Raw genomic sequence first — 15,886 nt, forward strand, 5'->3', positions numbered from 1 at the left:
GCCCGGAAAGGGGAGACCGCGCTCCCGCGAAGGCGAGCTCCGGAGAGCCCAGCTCCCACCGGCTGCCTCCTTCCCACGCCAGCATCCCGGGATGCTCACTGCTTTCTCCTTTCTCCCTCCCGAGCCGCCAGCTGAGCAGGAACAACGGCACTAAGCAGAACCTCTTTTACATTTCCTGACGTTCAGCTCCTTGCCAGGACTCACCCAGTTCCCCATCCCAGTCCGGGGCTTCTCTGCCGAGATGAAGCACGTTCAAACCAACACAACTGACGCAAAGCAGCAGCTTTGAGATATATACATATTTTCAAAATATGTAAGAAATAGTAAGAAAGAATAAGTAAAACTAAAACCAGTGCACAGGCTTCAGTACAAGCTGAATTTAATTTAGTAACGCCGCCTCCCCTGCCATCTTTAGATACTCTTCAGTCATTTAATTAAAATATTCATGATAATCCACATATTTATGCGCGTAACACTTTTTCATGTGGCTGTAATCTGGCAACAAAGCTGAGGGCAGAGAAAAAAAAAAAAGGTGTAGTTTTTTATACTGCGGCCTGCAGGTTGTCACAGCTCCAGAAAGCCAGCAGCGTTACAGCGACCTGCGCCGTCTGAGCATCCCACTCACTTCTGCTCCGGACAAAGGAGATGGTGACCAGGCTGAAGGTGGGCTGCAGCCTTCTATTTTTAGACTTGTGTTTGAGTCCAGCTCCATTTTCCTTCTCATATATACTCATGAGATGTTACTGGAAACTGGGGGTCTGCTTCTCTTCCCTTCTTTGCTGCTGTGCACACTCCCCGATCCCAGCGGATGCAGCTCTGGATTAACAGCCAATGTAAATACTGCAGATATTTTCACTATTAAACCCGTGCACAAAAAGCTGCAAGTCAGAACTGATGCACTTGGACCAAGGAGACAGCTCAGATGTTCAACCAGTGGGAAGACACAACAAAAAGCCATGGATAAAAGCACTGAGCTTGTAAACGTTGAAGAGAGAAGTTTAAGGAAACCTCCTTCGGAAAGCTAGCGAAACAGAGACCAGGGAAAGCACCACTGGAAGCAAAGACTAAGGGGTTCTCAGTGAAAGAGTTTCACTACCAAGATGGAAAACAGATGAAAAGCCCAACCCAAACCAGTCTGTGATTCTATGATTTTTCTCCATACTGAATACTAAAAAGTCACTTCATATTGCCATAGAAATCTCAAGGGATGCAGAGAAAGAGTTAGACACAAATCATGCTTTTCCTGCCTTTGCATGCTCCGATCTGGATAAAACATTGCATGGCCTTCACTAGTTAAAAAAAGTGCAAGCTTATTTTTAATTCAGATCTTTTTTAAATAATTCTCAAAAAGTAAACTGCAAACAGGATCAGCAAAATTATCCCACTCGAGTGTGTACACGTGAAAAAAGGCTTATCTATTGAAAACCCTCTGTTCTCAAATCACAAACATGCCTGCCGCAGTCCTACTAAACCCTGGATTATTTTGGAAAGCTTGAACCATGTTAGTGTTTGGAAATCAATAATATTTTGGAAGCAGATTACTTTATCTCTTTGCAAGGAACAATCCTGAGAACACAGACGGACACTAAAGCTGTGGGAGTGGGAGGACAGGGCACGGGGGCAGTACCGCGCGATTTTCACTCCCGTATTTGAATCCCACGGTTTATGAAAATTAACCATGAATCATTAAAGGAAGCTAAGGTAATTTTATTATTTTCCTTAGGAAAGTTATTGGGTTTTGTGTTCCACTAAAAACACCTTTCAATTTGATACATTAAGATACCCAATTTCTTCATGATACAGATATGCGCATGTTCACCACCCATTGTCTTTTCCAATATTTAAAAATAATAGGACAACCATATCATTAAAACATCATAAAAGTACAAATATGCCACTATATTTCTGTATGTTACAACACTACTTAGATATACTAAGAATATGAAAAATAGGAGAAAAGTACAGAGTGCCACAGCCTAAGAAGAAGATCAGAAAATACCTGAGAGATCTCAAATACCCCAGTTAATCCCAGAGCCTGTCTTTAGGTCTCAAACCACAAGTGCAATGTTTTATTCCTTCTTGAATTTAGTAGTGTCATTATTTTGAAAGTATTTTTCCTGACATAATGTCCCTGCAATTAATACTGTCAGAACTACTTCCTTTTGGGGCAAATCGTTTTAAACCACAGCAGAAAAATAAACCAACTTTGATTTATGGCAAAGCCTACAACACTCAACCCACTCTTGACATTTGGCAAAAATAAGTCTTGAAAACAGTAAATAACTTTTCTATTGGTAAGGCTAAAATTTACTCATTAACTTTTGAGGAGACAAATATAAGGATTAAAAAATAATAATAAAGCAAAGCTTTAAACATACCTTAGAAAAACTACTTAGACAAAACATCTTTCAGGGCTGAGGAAGCAGACCTGATTAAATCTACTCCTATAAGTAACTGTGAGGTATATGGACAATTTCTGCATAAAGAGAGTACAAACATTACCCAAAGTCATTAACTGGTAGGCAGGAATTAATATGTTTACAATTCAAGCTAAGTGATAAATATGCATAAATAAAAGAAAAATACTCATTGCATCCCTGTGAATTATTAAAAAAATTTTTTTGTTGTTCCTTATTAAATGGAAAAATTAACATGTATTCTGCTTTTTCCAATTACTGGGGTTTTTCTAGCCAGGAATCTTCACCTTGTGATTTTTGCTAGCAACACCTAAAATTAAAAAAATTTCATTAAAAAAGATCAATACAAACAAAAAACCCCAAAAGAACAACAAAAAAAGAGATCATCGTATCAGAGAATCAGAGAATCACAGAATGGTTTGGGTTGGAAGGGACCTCACAGCCCATCTAGTTCCAACCCCCTTGCCATGGGCAGAGACACCCTCTACTAGACCAGGTTGCCCAAAGCTTCATCAGATTTTCAAGTTCAACTCTGTTTAATTAAAATATTATGAAAAAAATCACATCATAAAATCTCTACTAAATGAGATCCTATGGAATATGGTGACAAGAGCAAGGGGCACAAGTGACAAGAGCAAGGATCCTTCGCTAATTGTTTTGTTAGAGGAAAGGACAGAACCACCTGCAAAAAATGCGGAGCTCTGTGAAAACACAGAGGAAGCCCCAAGAGAAGCCCTAACGCTCCAAGGCATGGGGGCATGCTGCAGCCCACACACCCAGCTAAACGCAGGGCGCTCCCTCTCTTCCCCCAGAAAACTCTCCATGGATGGGACAAACCCACCACAGAACGGGCGTCCCTTGTGCGGGCCAACAAAAATGTCAGTGACACGATGTCATCTCACAGGAGGCCACCACTTGTCCATTTAGCATCACCTCAGTCCCCAGAAGCTTTCCTGCAGGATATCAAGCCCCTTATTTAGATAATCAATTGCTGCAGAGCTCATCTGTCATCTGGTAATTGATGTGAAATAACAAAATTATACATCAAAACAAACCTCATTAGCTCATCATCCCAGCTCATCATCCCAAGTCAAAATTTAGCTCACAAATAAAGTTCCAGTGATGTTTACTACTATCCTTCAATGAAATCTTTGATTTATATCATCTCACAGAGAAGTAAAACTGAATTTGATAAATAAATACGGCCTCCATAGCTCAAGGGGAACATAATAGATTGCAGAAGGTACAGGGAAGGGCAACCAAAATGAGGGCCCAGAGAAGACAAGGCTCCGGGGAGACCTTCTTGCGGCCCTTCAATACTTAAAGGGGGCTTATAAGAAAGATGGAGAGATACTTTTACCAGGACTTGTAGTGACAGGACAAGGGGTAATGGTTTGAAACCAAAAGAGGGGAGATTTAGATTAGATATAAGGAAGAAATTCTTTACGATGAGCGTGGTGAGGCACTGGCACAGGTTGGATGCCCCATCCCTGGAAGCGTTCAAGGTCAGGTTGGACAGGGCTTTGAGAAACCTGGTCCGGCTGAAGATGTCACTGCCCATGGCAGGGGTGTTGGGAGATGATCCTCCAAAGGTCCCTTCCAACCTGAACCATCCTGTGATCCTGTGGCAAGGGGATGGAGAAGCCACCTCCTGAGAAGGGGCCACAAAGTCCCAGATTCTTCCAAGAAGGCAGAGGGGGAGGTTATATGACTGAGGGTTACAAATTCACAGAGGTGGTGGATGAAACGAGTGCACAGCTGTTATTCACAAATATCAGAGTATTAGAACGAGGAGGCAGCTGCTGAAGCTAACAGGAGATTAATTTCGAGCAAATAGGAGAAAGTACTTTTAATTTACGCATTTATTTTTTAAACGCAGCGAGCGATGGAAGTCACGGAGGCAGGCAGCAAAAGCAGGTCCAGCGAGGGACCGCACAAACTGTGACGAGAGGATCTGACGAATGAGTAACGGTAGGAGACAAGAAGCAATCATTCCAGTTCCCCGTCCCACAAAGTTCCCCAGCAAGGCCTGGGCAGAAGCAGGGACGAGGCCACAGTGAAGGGAAGGACGTGGAGACACTCAAACCCGAGGGTACTACTTCCGATGCCTAGAGGGCTTGACCGCAACATGGACTGACACCCCTCTGATTTAAAGCACGTGCTAATTATGCTCCTCAACTGCTGCTAAGTATGAATATTTAAAGTGCTGAACTTGCTTAAAAACTGAAGAAAATCAAAATGCGGCGCTACTTCTAATGTAGTATCCCGCAGATCGTGTTTTATAAAGACAGAGCCATTTCTATTGCACCGTATTTCGAAGAGCCACAGACCTAGGATCGAGAAGGACTTGACTTGGGCTCTGCTGTCAATCGTCAACTCATTTAATGTCATTATCAGGCTTCCCACATTTATCATCGGACTGCTGCATAACATAACTTATTAATATTTTGTGCCTTTAGGATTTTCAGACTTTTAAAAATAACTTCTTATATTTCTTTCTTAAGGTAAAACTTAGTCACGTACATTTTAATACATAAAAGAATTAAGTCTTTGCACAGTCAATCACAAATTCACCTTAGCCTTATTTGCACATGCTTACATTCCTAGGTTATTTTAATAACATAGAATAACATAAAATAAAATAACAAAATAACATGATAACAAAATAACATAACATAGCAAAATAAAATAATAAAATAAAATAAAAATAAAAATAAAAAAATAAAATAAAATAAAATACAATAAAATACAATACAATACAATACAATACTAGCTGGAGCACTGGCACTACTCAAAGCTTAAGATATTATTTTTCTATATAAATATTTGATATTAGTACTAGCGACAATACAGATATGAATATTTTGCTTGGCCTAAGTTCTTTCAAGTCTTCTAATGTGATGCTCTACTATCAGATACCATGTTACCAACATGAGGTTTCCAACAGTTTCCAACTGGGTTTGGATTTTAAAAAATGTTATTGTTTTGGTTTGATTTTTTATGAAATGAGGTACTACGGAAACATGTTAGTATGCTGGTTTGCAAGCCATGAACAGAACATTTAAACTATTGTTTTTAGGAAATATATGGTGGATACAACAATACGTTTCACTAAATCTCACAGGAGACCCTGTTGTTTAATTACTCATTCTGCAGCAAGAAACCGTGCAAGAAAGGCCCTCTCGACCAAGACCATACAGAAGTTTTGCCTTCCCAGAGCAGCAAACGGGCTGTGAGATTCTCTTTTTTTATTTGTACAACGCTTTTTAAAATTTGTGGTGGCCATCACTTTCATACCGCCAGACCTTTTCGACGTGCCCCTCATTAAACAAGGGAGTAGGAGCTTGCAATTGCGAGCACACAGCTAAAGGTTTGGGGTGCCCGTCATGTTGCACCCTGCCCCTTTACATCCATTTTCATTCTCTGCCATCGTTCCTTTGCCATGTGTCATAATTATTGAGGGCAATTTTATTTTGACGCCTGCATATGGATTTTGGAAACCACACGAAAGAGTTCATTTCTGAACATTATGGCCAAAATACTTAATTTTGGTTTAGGCTCAGAGCATCGACAGAAATGGTGCGTTTAATTTACTTCTGTTTGCACTGTTCATTTTTCTCTCTCTTACACAATTTTGTACGACTCTCATTTTTTCACTTGTTTCATACATTTTATTTTAGCTTGTTTTTTCTGTTAAGTATTATGCATTAGTACCAAACTGCTGTCTGGGCTTCTAACTTTAAAGTAACATGGAAAAGCACATAAAAGCCTGTATTTTTCTGCTATATTCAAGTTTGAAATAGTTCAATATTTCAACTGAGAAAACCTTACCGATGGGTTGGGAGTTTACACTACCTTCTATCATTTAATGGTTCTCCAGTGTGACAGAAAAGTTCCATCAAATCCTCCTTCTAATGAAATCAATGTTGTATAAATAATATATTATTCCACCAAAGAGTAAATATGAAGCCGATGAAAGTATCCTCGTTATTTGTTACATTTGCCTTTCTTTTGTCCGCAACTCGAATTCGAAGATGGAATTCATGCTCATTCCAGATTTCATTAGGTGCTTAAATCTGAAACTGTTTGTTTGGAGACAATCAAAAGTATGATCAGATTTTTTATTTTTTATTTTTAAATAGGGCAGTATATCTCTCTTTGCCATAAAGCAGTTGGAGATATATCCCTGGGATTTGAAAAGGCAATAAAATAAACAAGACAAAACAAAATATTAAAAAATTGACATAATATTCCTTTAAAAAATTTTACCCACACTCAGAGTTTCTCAAGACATCTTAATAAAAATGTAATTTCACATTTGGTCTTACTGAACAAATCAAACATGGTGATTTATTATTCAGATGGGCACAAAGGATCTCTGAAATGCAGAAAGAAGGGCTATAAAAGCACAAATCATCAGTAATGACGACAAGCTAAACTGCCTTTCAAATATGAACAAAATGCAGCCATTTAGGGTATCATACATCACGGTCTCCCAGACCCTCATTTATTTCCTAACTGTACAGGCTGCATGATAATTTAACCAGCGCAGAATTCTGCATCTATCGAGAGCGTCTTTATTAGGCAAGCGATTCCACAGCTCGGACCCACCACAAGAGACTAGTTCATAATCCCCATCCTCAAAGAACAAACAAGCATTTCCAATCATCGCTTTAGTTCCCTTCCCAGAAACATTCGTATACTGAAAATGAACTTTTCTGAACTATAAACACAGTGCAAATATTAAAAAAACCCATCCTATCCCAACAAAATCAGGAGTTCTTTCTTAGCATGAATGCTAAACTAACATCTCCAGCAATCTGGATTCCTAGTGAGTCAGCATTCAACTGGAACTCAAAATCTCAGCCTTAGCTCTAAGACCTGCTGTTGTATTTTTCTTCCAATGATCTGTACAAAGGGAAATTAAGAGAGAGGTCTAAACCCTGCTCATACCAACGAAGTACAGAAATAACGATCATAGCTAATGAGGTTACTCAGCATTTTCCTTCTTAGAGCAGAAAACCCATGAATAGCAGTTCACTTAATCAGCTATTTAATATTTTAGCTGCACACAGGTATTATGGGTATTACACACATAATCTTAAATCCACTTTATCTTCAAAACGTTCCTCCAAGTTAACAGATGTGCAATTACTCGCACTTTACAGATAAAGAACAGACATGAGCATAGTTTCAAATGAATCGTCCAAGCTCATGGAAAAAACTTATCATGGAGCAAGACACTAAATGAAATCTCTCCTAACGTGACTGCAAGGAGACCTTGTTTCTTTGTCATCGCAGCCAAGCAGATGATATCCTTCCTCAAAGCAAGGAGCACCTCTAAGGATTTGACTGCGTGAGGACCTGTTTGAAATTCAAGCCAAGTTTGCATTCACCTCAGCTGGAGGAGAGGAGCATATTTAACATTCCTCCATTTTTCTTCCAACAGCAGGTTCAAGCAAATAAATAATTAACAGATTTAGCATGGAAAGCCAGGCAGCTATCGTATAAAGGCATGAAAATAACAACCTAGTTCATGGGAATGAAGATTCAGCGACGTGAAAATATTTCCTTTTAGCAAAGCTATCATGACAGCACTGGTCCCAAATGACTACGGAGAGAAAAAGCACACCATCATCCATACATCCGCGTTTCAAATCAAGTAAACTTCACTCTTTTTTCAACTAAAAAGGAGGTGGTAAGGTTCTGGAACAAATCAGGCTCGTCCTAAGCAATTACGTATACCCCTAGTAACCTAGCTCATGTATTTAGCGTCAGCATTTAAATTACCCCTCCTAATACAAGTTCCTTAATCTATACCCAATCGCAGGCCCTGCAGGAAAGGTACCAAGCGGTAACACCCTCCTGAGACTGAGCCCGTGGCAGGAGCTCGGTGCAGCGACCTTAACCTGAACCTTAAGCTTAACCTGAACCTTAAGCTTAACCTTAACCTTCGGCTGGGGTCAGCTCAAGGAAGGCACCATCGCCAGCCCATCAGTCACCCGGCGCACGTGGCACTGGAGCTTTCCTTGGCTTTTCCCTTCTGATAGTAACCTGAACCTGCACCTCGGTGTACGGCAGACGTTTAATACCAGCTTTCACACTGATTTTGAAAATGACTTTGGTGTTGGTTATCATCTTCCCCATGCCGGCGTGAGCTGAAACACCTGGCAGATAACTCGAGCTCTGGCTGCTGCACGCTTTTCCCTGAGCTGGATTTGAGCTTGTTTCCTCAAAGACTGACAAGAACTTCATAGACTGTTCCAGAAAATTACATTTCAGCGTTACACTGTAGGACCTGCACGTTCTAGCCGTTCATAATCGTACAAAACACCTGCTCAACACACACATCTCCCCCGGGCACGGCGTTCACCGCGAGCGGTCCTCTAGCCAAAAGCCCTGCAGCTGTAATGAGCACCAGGAGGACATGCCCCGGTGCTGCCAGCCGGGAGGGCAAAAAGATGAATATTAAAAAAAAAAATAAAGCAAAACCTGAAGCCTGTAATAGCAGGCTGTGCAAGAAGATTAACATTTCTAAAGACGCATAGATGCCCAAATTTAGTGTGACTTTGGCAGCGTGGAAGAAGGATCCCTTGCTGTACTAGTTCTCCTATCCCCACAGAGATACCACTAAAAAGCGGATCTCACTGCTCTCAAATAGAATCTGATGATGTCATCGCTCACTCTAGAAGTCCAAGGCAGGACTTCCACCCCCAGACCTGCATGTGTCACGGGAACAAACCCCTGAGCAGCGCTCGCTCCTCTCTGACAAACACCTGATGAAAAAGGCAACCTGGGAAGGTAGGATACTCCAGTACGGAGAAATGAATTTGTAATCTAAAAAAATAATAAAGAATTGTCTCTTTTCTCTTTGCATCTTTCCTGCCTGAAGTCAGACCTCTCCCTTCTCGAGCATCGTTTTGACACTACATTTCATTATGCAACAGTTGCGCTCAGCATTTTTTAAAGGCTGAAAAATTGGCAAATGGGATGATGAAGCGTTTCCATTTTCCCAGTGTATTTACTTCCATACGCTTTTACAGCAACATGAAGCATGATAATCAGGAAACGTGTTATTTTTCACAAACCACAATGTAAAATATCCCTATGTACACCAATGCTGTCAGCATTTACACATGTGCAGGACAAGCAGGAATCTGGTCCACAACTGGAAAGTCCTTTCTAATTCTCTAAAAACCCACAGAAAATGCTGTATAGTTGCTCAGCTTTATAAACGGGGTAGATGCATAATGTCGTGCAAGAATAATCAGCCCTGGGACAACGGCCTCTAAATACAATTATGGGGGAGATAAGAATGCTGTTTAACTGCTGCTTCTGCCAGAGGGCTTTTCCTTTCAAGTCACTAAGGTTATCTAGCAATAGGATTTTCTTCTAGCAATCACGGTCTGCACGTCCTGGGATACAGTCTGCACAGCTCACATCTTCAGCTTGTGAAAAAGTAATAGCATCTACTACCACTCATCTCTTTGCTTCTGTTGAAGCACAATACATATTTAAAATGTGGTCACCATACCACATAATTTTACCTACTTCTGTATACAGGTTGCAGCCAAAACCAAATTTATTTTGTTATAGAGAAAACCACAGAGGTCCTGGAATATAGCAAGTCAGCGCTGCCAAAAAGGAGAGAAAGAAAAAAAAGCATGGTGTTCACTGTTGTATCAAACAAGCAAGTTGATATTTAAGTTCCTACCACCTATTTCTTTGGGGAAAAAATCTCTTGTAAGAAACCCAGAGAGATCATAAACTGCCCTCAAAACCGTGCCATCCGCTCACTCCTTGCGGTAGAGCTGGGGAGAGCGCGCAGCCCCTATCCTGGAGTGGAGGCACAGAAAGCATGCCCTCGGGCAGCCTCTCTTAGGGACCGGCAGTAAACTTGCAAAGATAAGGTACGAAGGGAGGAGGGCAAGCAGAATACCTGGACAGGTAGCAGAGAGAGAAAGCAACTTAGCTGCCCTCTGCCGACTGTCTGATTTGTTGAACGTTCCTCTGATCCAGTCCTGCACAGCTAAACTGCAATTTAACAGGCAAGGGGTTCCGTGAAATCACCTCCACACTTCCGCACTGATGTTTACGTGACAGCCGGGTCCGTAAGGGTTTCTTTACCCATTGTCAGGCTCTATCAGCAGAGCCCTGTGCAAAGATAGCAAAGCTGGCACAAATGAGGGACTCCAGGCACTGCCGCCGCAGCATGCGTTCGTTGGTGCAGTGGTCTGCTCCAGCTAATTAACTCTAGAAAGACATCCAGGACTTGAGCCAGTATTTCTGCTGCATCGTGCTACGTAGAGGTACTAACTTGTTCAGCGCTTAGCTTGGGTGTCTCTCCCTGCTGCAGCGCGGCGCACATTCAGCCCAGGCAGCAGCGGGGTGTTTCACGCTAGGGCTCGTCCAGCCGGTCTGATCTGCCACTTCAAGTCAGGGGTCCCTTCAGTAAATCCAAAGATCAATAATCCTCATCAACACTACCGACGATGAAAATAGTGCCACTACAGACAAACTCCGTGGTCCGCACCTGGTGGCAACTGGGCTAAAGTGAGATTCATGCTGTGATGAAAAAACATTTATTAAACAGCAATACAACTGAAATCCTCAAAAGGAAAGGGCACCGATCTGCTGCTTCTCAACTCAGATGAATTCTCGTGCCTCTCATGACACCTTCTGTCTGTCAGACGGGTCTGACTGAATACACATGACCCATTTAATTTCTAACTTTTTCTAATTCAAAACATCTCTGAGGAGCCCTCCATAAAATAATAGAGTGGTTTGAAAGAAGAGGAGGAAAGATAAGATTTAAGTTTTAAGAACACGACCGTGTTTGCCAATCCTTGCTGCTTTGTCAAATCACTTCACTTCTAAATTGTGCCCATTTTATTCAAGGTTTAACAGCAAATGGGGTCACCTATTCATTCAGCGTCTTAAACACTTTTCCTCCAAATAAAATGCAGCCGTGTAGCTTTAAACAAGCACTTCGGTGAAATCCCAAACGTACCAGCATCACCCACTCTGCATCTGCTCCAGCGGTTTCTGGTTTAAGTAGCACAACTGGGAAACCAGGGTGCTTAGCGATGATCAGCGAGGCCCGTACTGCTTTGAAATCAGTCTATTGACACTGAATTCACAGGTAGAGGAAAAACGGGAACAATTGCAGATTTTTGCGGCAGGCGGTACCGTTGCAAACCCCCTATCTCCCCCTCCTTTTCGCGCACCCAGCAGCAAGCCCGCCGGTTCAGCCCGGCTCCCCGCACCCCCCGCGGCCGCTCCCCGGCCGGCCGCTCCCCCACCTGCGCCCCGCAGCCGCCCCCCGGCCCTGCCCGGCCCTGCCCGGCGCGGGGGGCTCCTCCCGCCGCCCGAGCCAACCGCCTCCCTCCGCCGAGGCGGCTCCCCGCCGCCGGCCCGGCCCCCGGCTCCTCCTCCCCAGCCCCGCCGCCCCAGCCCGCTCCCGCCCGGCTGGGGGACGCCCGCCGGTCCCGCTCAACAAGTTCCCCCCGCCGCCACCCGCCGCCCCCGCGGCGGGGACCCGGCCGAGAGGACCCGTCCCGCCCCCCCCCCTTCCCTTCAGCCCCGTCCCCCGCCCTCCGAGCCGGGCGCCGCAGCCGATGAGGGCAGCGGGGAGAGCGTGCGGCGGCGGCTGCCTCTAGCGAGCGCCCGGGCGGCCGCAGCGGAGCGCCCGGCCGCGGGAGACCGGCGGCGTGGCGGGCAGCGCGGCTCCGGCGGGCAGGCGGCAGATGCGCGACCGGCGCGGACCTTCTGACGGCCAGCTCGCCCCGGCGGAGGGAGGGAGATGCACCGCAAGGGGAGCGCACAGACCGCCACTTCTGCTTGAGGAAGCGTAAGGTAAGCTCGCCGCTGCCATCGGAGCCGTAACGCTGCCCTCGGCTCTCCCCGCGCGATCGCGGAGGTCTGCCTCGGCACCCTCCTGGAGCCAGGACTCCTAAAAATACCCGGTTCCCTGGTTTTCCCGATGAAAACTTCGTAGGGATGAGCGTAAAGCAGCGCGCTGAGCGCCGAAGGGAGCGTTATGCAATAGTGTATCTGCCTGCCTGGGAACAGCGATTGCATTCAATAACTTTCATGACAGATAAGGAGAGAATATCACTGTACCTGTGCAAACCGCTACTTTCTTCTAGAAAAATACGACCGTTTCTGCTAATGCTACCTGGTAGGGGAGAGTTGTAGCTGGAGGATTTTTGGAAGACGCACAAAGTGCTTTAGTTTTTCACATGATTGATTGTGAGCAACTACCGCTGCTTATTAACTTCAGCGCTGGGAAGTCCAAACGCAGCCCTAATGAAGTGTCCATACAACACGGCAATGGAAGAACATTGGACGTGTTCATCCGGTAACTTGCAGTATAGCACTTCATTAAAAACCAAACAAATCTAAAATCCTCGTCCGGGGCTGAAGCTGCTGCTATTCTGTGAACTGTTATTATTGAGCAGCAGTGGTTCTCCCCATTTCATACACCGTTCCACCCCCCCTCCCGAGTCCCCCGTCACCATCATCAAACACATTTAAATCGGAGATGCCGTGAAAATGCAGTAGGCAAACGGGACAAAAAGGTAGCAGGGATCCAGCACCAAAGTCATAGTCCTGGACCTTGCATCTTGCAAGGCATCCAAGGCTTCCCACTTTGCATTTCCATTTTGCCTTCCTCTTGCTAGTAAAAATCCTCTCCTGTGACCTCAACGTTCTCTACTTAGTGCCATGTTTACACAGAGTTACAGCAGCGAGGGAGATGCAGGACTGCAGTTAGCTGGGCTCTGTTTGGGGGAGGCGGGGGGGCGGCAAGCCCGAGCAAAATAGGGACATCTTGTAATGTCGAAAGCGGAGGATATGTTCTCTGCTTATGTCACCATCTCCCGAGGGGTCTGTCCCAAAGGAACTGTGCCCCCCTCTCTGCCACGACTCAGAATAGGTAATGGAGCAGTTTCGTTTGACCTTGTATGTCTGAGCAGCTAAAATCCCGCACGAACATCACGGAGGAGAATTTAACTCATTAGGCTCTATGGTCGGGAAGTTTGGAAAGACCTGTTTTTCTAGCCTCCGAGAATCATAATTTTTCTGCTGAATGCTGGAAAGCGGTAACAAAAGACAAAACAGTAACAGGTCATGTCTAATAGGAACTGGAGATTTATTCTCTCTGCTTAAGTGTTTCATCGTGATTACCGTTCATGTTTACAGTGCTGGCAGGAATGCTGCATGTATCAAGGTTAAAATCTAGCTGATAGATGGAAAAACTACTAGCTAATTAAAAAAAAAATACAGAATATCACATGACATGTGACTGTCCTAGCCATGTACTCAGAATAATTTCATGTAAAATTTCAAGCAAACATACCTATAGTAAAAAATGACAAGCATGTGGAGTAACATATTTCCTTACTCTTGGTGTGAAGCCTACTGGTGTTCTACCAGTCTGCTCATGCCTGCCTGCCTTTACTACAGTAATACTGTTTTCTTCAAGTACAAATAACAGTTCCAAGTTAAAAGCTGGGTTTTTCTTCTAGCATTATAAATGCATACGAGCAGCTCAGATGAAAATATCTCTGTGCTCAGATATTACTAATTTATCATCTGGAGGTTTATATTCTTCTATACAGTGATGGCATACAGTCATTGATTTCAATAGAAATACATAATGTATATTACTAATCCAAATATTCATACTGAACAGTTGTAAAATAAAATTACTGCTCCAGAGTTCAAGGTGCTGTTGCATTTAAAGCAGACTGCCTTCATCGAATGAGCTCACTGGGGAAGGCTGATACTAAATAAGCTTTTTTTTTTTTTTTTTTGTAAGGACATCATGATGCCCTTGATGAAAAATACGTGTTCTTTAGGACTCCATATTTATTAACGATGTATATTTTTAACAAGATGCTCAAAATAATTCTTATCTTGAATGAAATCGGTGCCTTCCCCCCAGACTGACACATAAAAAACCAGCTGGGCAGCAGCACCACAAAAGAAAGTATTAGTTACTTACCAAGAGGGACAGCACTTAACATTCAATGCACCCCTCTACTAATTAAGCTCACAAACAAGTAGCTCATAAGATCATCGCTGCATTTTTTTTCCCCAGTTAACTATTTCACTGACAGAAGCATTTTTGCATGAGATGCACAGCATATATGATTAATTTGGGGGGGGGGGAATAGCTAAGTTCAATGGAGATGAACATACAGAAGGGGAATATGGCTGAGAAGCCCCAGAGCCTGCCCAAGTGCCAAATCACAGAGCGTGTGTCATCGTCCTGACGTGCACTACCAGGGACCGAACACTACTGGTCACCACAACACACCATTACGCTACTTGGAAATCCAAACTCAGCAACGGATTGCACAAATGACAATGAGATATTAACGCTAATGTTTACTTTACCCTGTTCTAGAGAATTTAAAAGCAAACTGAACCATACCAGTCCTTCGCAGTGACCGATGTGGTAGTAAAAGCCAGGGAAACCTATTAGCTTGCCAAAAATCTGTGCTAAAACATAAGGGAACCTCCACAAAGCTATTGAGCTATTGGGTCTCAAGGCAGTTCCTTATCCAACCATAGTCATTTTGGACAGGGAGAACTGAGAATGTGTAGTCACATAATTCATGCATACTTGAGGAAATGACAGTAAATCTAGAATATCTGAGAACATAAAAAATTCACGTGATTGTTTAAACTAGCTATTAAAAAGGTCTTATATTCTGCTCTATGACAGCCACTACTTAAAGACTGCTGAAAATTTGTGCAAGATAATAAAAACATGTAAGCAACAAATCTATTTTATAGCCCAACACTCCCTTATATTTTTACTAATCAATTTGCAAATTAAATAGGCTTTAAGGAGATGAGATCACAAGCATATTTTAGGGAAAAAAAAAATCTTAGTGGTAAATTCAGTGGGAGTTCCATGTTTAACCTTCTGAAAATCGGTGCTTGCTTAGAAAATACTGTATAACCTATGAACAGACACAGGTCTGACTCATTAGGAATTGACATTCAATTGTAAATGGTTATTGACCACACAGAACGTGATCAGAGCATTCTCTTATTTTAGTGGCACATCCCCACTTTGAAGTCTACTTACTACAATTTTACTACATTCAGGCAGAAAACAGCCTCTCTGCTGATCCCTTAATACTCTCAAAAATAGTTCAGCTTCTTTATACATTTGCACCGCACAGCGTCGTGGTGGTCAGGGCCTTAAAACTCATCTCTTTCCAGTTATAAGCACAAGTCCCATAGGCAAAGATAACTGGTTGTAAAAATAACAATTCAGTGATCAAACAGCAGCTCTTGGTGTCCTCCTCTTTGCCTGGATTTTCCCCTTCAGTGGCAGGAAGACACCAGGCCTGATTTTACTCCAGTAATAGTTTTTTCCAGCCAAATCCACGGATTTCAATACCGAGGAGCATAGAAGAGTAAGGGCCATTTTCACAGTCAGAATTAAAGAG

General features: G+C 43.2%; 2 protein-coding genes across 4 annotated transcripts in view; one reads left to right on the plus strand and one right to left on the minus strand.

The window, feature by feature from the left end:
- Window positions 1-15,886, minus strand: part of DOCK1 (dedicator of cytokinesis 1) — a 309,905-nt gene that overhangs the window by 145,149 nt on the left and 148,870 nt on the right. The window lies entirely within an intron of this gene.
- The window catches only part of INSYN2A (inhibitory synaptic factor 2A), a 48,340-nt gene continuing 44,357 nt past the window's right edge, over window positions 11,904-15,886 (plus strand). For both annotated transcript variants that reach the window (XM_054831426.1, XM_054831425.1), the window contains exon 1: window positions 11,904-12,272. The gene's annotated coding sequence lies outside the window, so the exon portion shown is untranslated. The remainder of the gene's footprint in view (window positions 12,273-15,886) is intronic.

The sequence above is a fragment of the Grus americana genome, chromosome 7, assembly GCF_028858705.1.
Source record: "Grus americana isolate bGruAme1 chromosome 7, bGruAme1.mat, whole genome shotgun sequence".
In the NCBI taxonomy this organism is placed as follows: domain Eukaryota; kingdom Metazoa; phylum Chordata; class Aves; order Gruiformes; family Gruidae; genus Grus; species Grus americana.